Below are 4,438 nucleotides of genomic sequence, written 5' to 3' on the forward strand. Positions count from 1 at the left end.
TAAAACATTACATTGGGTTAAAAATTTAGTAGCGCGTTCAATTTTTAGCATTTCTTGCTTTGGAAGCCCATTAATTTTAATGGGCTGCTACTGAAATGTAGGAATGCAAATGGACCCTGTGAAACCAGCTGGAGTTCCACTATTTGCACATAAACTGATGGCACAGCCCCACTCCATTTACAGAAAAAAAAAAAATTATCTGTGTGAAAGTGGGGAGGGTGTTCCAGGCTCTAATAGTCATTAAAAAAAATAATCCACTTTTCCATCGCAGCAGACCATGGCTGAGCAAATTTTGAAGCTTTAATCCATGAACCCATAGGGTCTTTCCCTTGCTGCACTTCATGTGTCAATCATGGTGGAGAAAGCCACTTAGATCTGTGAAAGAGTCAGCTGCCCACGCAGCTTCAGATACAAAGACAAAAATGGGTTACTTCAAGGGCTCATTAACATGAGTGTGCACGCCCATGCAGAGACCTGCTCCTGGGAGGGACAGGTGAAGTGTGTAATCGTGCACAGCCCCCCTGTACCTCCCTATAGGAGGAGGTGGCTACATGCTGAACCTGCACATCCATGCAGGTCCAGGTTTGGGTTGGCATGTAGCCGTATGCTCCCATAGGAAGGTACAGGTGGTGGTGTATGCCTGTGTGAATGAGCCCTAAAGTCCAACTGAGCCTTCAATTTAAATCCGCTAAATACATTCCAGGTGGAACAAAAGAAAAGGCGTTGAAAGTCTTAGGCCTTGTTCACACCAAGCGCGTTCCAAGAGCAGTTACAGACCGGAGCAAAACTGCGTCCAATGTATTCCAATGGTATTTTTAGCTCCAGTTCACACTGCAGCGTTCAGTTCCAGAGCAGGTCCAGAGTAGGTTAAAAAAACTGCAGTAGGCCCTATTGTACCTGCTCTGGACCCGCTCTGGAACGCATGCAAACGCCCTGGAACTCACAAAGCCCATTTTAAACTAAAAACAGCCCAGAACGCATCTAAAAAGGCGGCAAAAACGCGGCACAACCCACTGCACTGCGCGTGCAGAAACTCATGCAGATCTGCATTTGGTGTGAACAAGGCCTAACAGTTGGTTTTCTTTCTCAAATAGCCACAACCTGAGTAGAAAAGCCCGTCCCCTGCCGCCATGCAGCAGAGTGGGATTCTTGCTCTCTGTGCGGAAGCAGAGTTCTGACACCCCCCCTGCCGAGTCAGACCTAGAGCTCTACAATAAGCAAAGCTCATGTTCTCTGCTGATTGGAGAGCTCTGATTCTGACTCAGCAGGGGGCGTGCCAGATCGCTGAAGAGAGACCACTGCTTCTGCATAGAGTGCAAGGGTCCCACTCTGCCGCATACTGACAGGGTTCAGACATTTCTACTCGGGTTGTGGATAATTTTTTTAAGACTTTGCAAATTGTTTTGATGCATCTGGAATGTAATTGGCTAAATCAAACAAAGTCAGGCTTTAAAGGAGAACTATGGGGTCAGTGCTTTTCCCCCTAGTTCTCCTAAGGGTCATGGGAGGCTACAGTTCGCAGTGTACTGAGACTGCCGCAGCCGGGACGGATCCCGACATTACTATGGAGATCCACCCAGCTGCGTGATTGACAGCTGGCTCTGCCTATCTAGAGGCAGAGCTAGCTGTACCCGCCCCCTCCCCGTCTGTTCTGCCAGTCAGCGGAGGATCGGACAGGGGAGGGGGAATCCCTGCAGGGAGCTGCAATTGACAGTCACGGCTCTCTGCAGGGACATGATCGAGAAGTGAGCGAGCGACTGTATGTGTTCGCTCACTTCCCAATCTTTTGAGCCGATGTGTGACAGTTTAATTGTCACGTCGGCTCGAACTATGTGGATGAGTGAAAATCACTCCCCTCATAGTTCTCCTTAAGGCCCAGCCATAGACAGGTATAGACCCATCATCCTGTTCCTGAATGCATCTGTGTCATTGGGAAGCACCTCGGTCTTCTCTGTGACTCAGCTTATGAGTGTTCACGGCCACATACTTGTGCAAACATTGCTGCTTTGGTACATCCATACTGTGTATGTAATTACATGCTAAATCTCCAGGCACAACAGAAAGTGAGAGGAAATCTCTCTATACAGGGAAATTGTCTCGTAGACGCAAACAGGCTGCACTTCCGCTTTTTTTATTTTATATCCAATAAGCTTTATTGCAAGTAGTGCAAACTCACAAAGCCCAAACCTACTCCTACTCCTCCCACATTTTTCTCCACAACAAGGGCTAAATTATGAAGGACGCTGGTTACATTCAGATACATTTTCATTAAAGGAGAACTATGGGGTTAAGGCTTTTCCCCATAGTTCTCCTTAGGGTAACGGGAGGACACAAACTAGCGTCCTCCCGGCACCCTAGGCTCAGTATATAGGGAGCTACAGCTCGCGGTATACTGAGACGCCGCAGCCGGAGCGGATAACGACATCGATGTTGAGATCTGCCCAGCTGCGTGAGTGACAGCTGGCTCTGCCTATCTAGAGGCAGAGCCAGCTGTACCCGCCCCCTCCCCCGTCCGTTCCGCCAGTCAGCGCTGGCGGATCGGAGGGGGGAATCCAGCCCCTCCCCTGTCATGGCAGAGAGCTGTGACAGGATCGAGAGGTGAGCGAGCGCCGGTATGTGTTCGCTCACCTCCCGATCTACTGAGCCGACCTGTGACAGTCTCATTGTCACAGGTCGGCTAGAACTATGAGGTGAGGGAAAAGCACTCCCCTCATAGTTCTCCTTTAAAGGGAGCATTTATGCGCACACACAGTCATGTCTTATGTTCAGTTCAGCATGCTTAGTGATGTGTCAGTGTATCCACAGTGTCCAGGTATGCATTACCTCTCTCAGAGATCACAGTACTCCCCCTGACAATGCCCCCATCTGCTTTTCCCCTCCAAAGAATGGAGCTATCTTTGTTCAGGCATCATCCAGGGTCACTATCTACGTCCCGCACTAAGATGTGGGCTCAGAGGTGACACAGTCCTGTAAATCCTGGTGACTGTGCAGTTCTGGGCTGTGTTCACAAATGTCTGGCACAGATTTGCCCCTGATGCAGCCTCACACCTTGTGAGTTGCTACAAAGTTACAATGTTGCGGTCTGATCATGGGGGAGGTGAGACTGAGGAAATGCTTCCTCTTGCTTGCAGCAGACTGATCACTGGGGGAGGTGAGACTGAGGAACTGCTTCTCCATGCCTGCAGCAGATTGATCACTGGGGGACAGCTGCAGCCTCTCAGCTTGTGAGTTGCTACAAAGTTAGTGTTGCAGTCTGATCACTGGGGAGGTGAGACCGAAGAAATGCTTCCTCCTGCCTGCATCAGACTGATCACTGGGGGAGGGTACAGGGGCGTCCCGCCATGTCGTCATCGTGCATGTGCGACCATCTGATTGACGCCTGCCGGCGGCCATCTTGGTGATGGACGCCGGCAGAGAGAGGAGGGATACGTTCACCCGGCGGTCCCCTCCTCTCTCCTGACACTGTCGGGCTCTCGGTCCATGACAGAGTGCCCGACAGTTTAGAGGCTGTTAGTCATTTTGGTGTCACCCCTGCAATGGTGTCACCCGGGTGCGGGCCGCACCCCCCTTGTGACGCCACTGGGGATGGTAGACTGGGGAAATGTTTCCTTCTGTGTGCAGCAGACTGATGACATCATCCCAGCATAGGCAAAGTTACTAAGTGGAGTCCAACTGTTTGTAATGATAAAAGGTGGAGATTTTCTGAAAAATGATCCTGTTCTATATTGTGACATATGAGGGATTATTCATGTAAAGTTTTAGAAAAGTCAATTTTCTGATCTGAATCATTTTAGAGCAGTTTGGACAAATGTTTATTTTCTGATTGCGATGGCTGATCTCCGTTATCTGCACTCGGACTGCTGGGAAGAGCTGATGCTTCCTGATAGAATCCGCAGACAGGGACTAATGGGAATGTTTCCATGCTCCCTGTGAATAGCCGCAGAGCCGTAATACTCTGTTTCCCCCGAAAATAAGACCTAGTACTATTTTTGGGATTTGCTAAAATATAAGACCTACCCCGAAAATAAGACCTAGTTGTGACCATTCCCAGGGCTGGTGGTGGCATAAGGGGGAACTTGAAGAGCCGCGGGAGAGAATCAGCGGTGCCAACGAAGCCAGCGCTAGAGGAAGCGAGGCGGCACCGAAAGGGGCGGAGCCGCATAAGCCGATGCCTCCTCTATAGCCCCGCCTCCTGTCACAGGCGGAGTGATAATAAATGCACTCCCCGCCTGTGAGGAATCGATAGTGAAAGCGCGCTTCGCTCATTCTGGCCAGCGATTGGTTAGCAAATTGCTCTTGGAAAGGTACGGCACCCCTGATCACCATATTTTTGTACATGAATACATGTAGACTGTTGTGCATGAATAAGTGTTGATTGTTGTACAAAAAAAAAAAAAAAAATAAAGCCTCCCCAAAAAAAAAACCATACGGTTTTTTT

The sequence above is a fragment of the Nanorana parkeri genome, unplaced genomic scaffold, assembly GCF_000935625.1.
Source record: "Nanorana parkeri isolate BGI_ZX_2015 unplaced genomic scaffold, ASM93562v1 scaffold585, whole genome shotgun sequence".
Lineage (NCBI taxonomy): Eukaryota > Metazoa > Chordata > Amphibia > Anura > Dicroglossidae > Nanorana > Nanorana parkeri.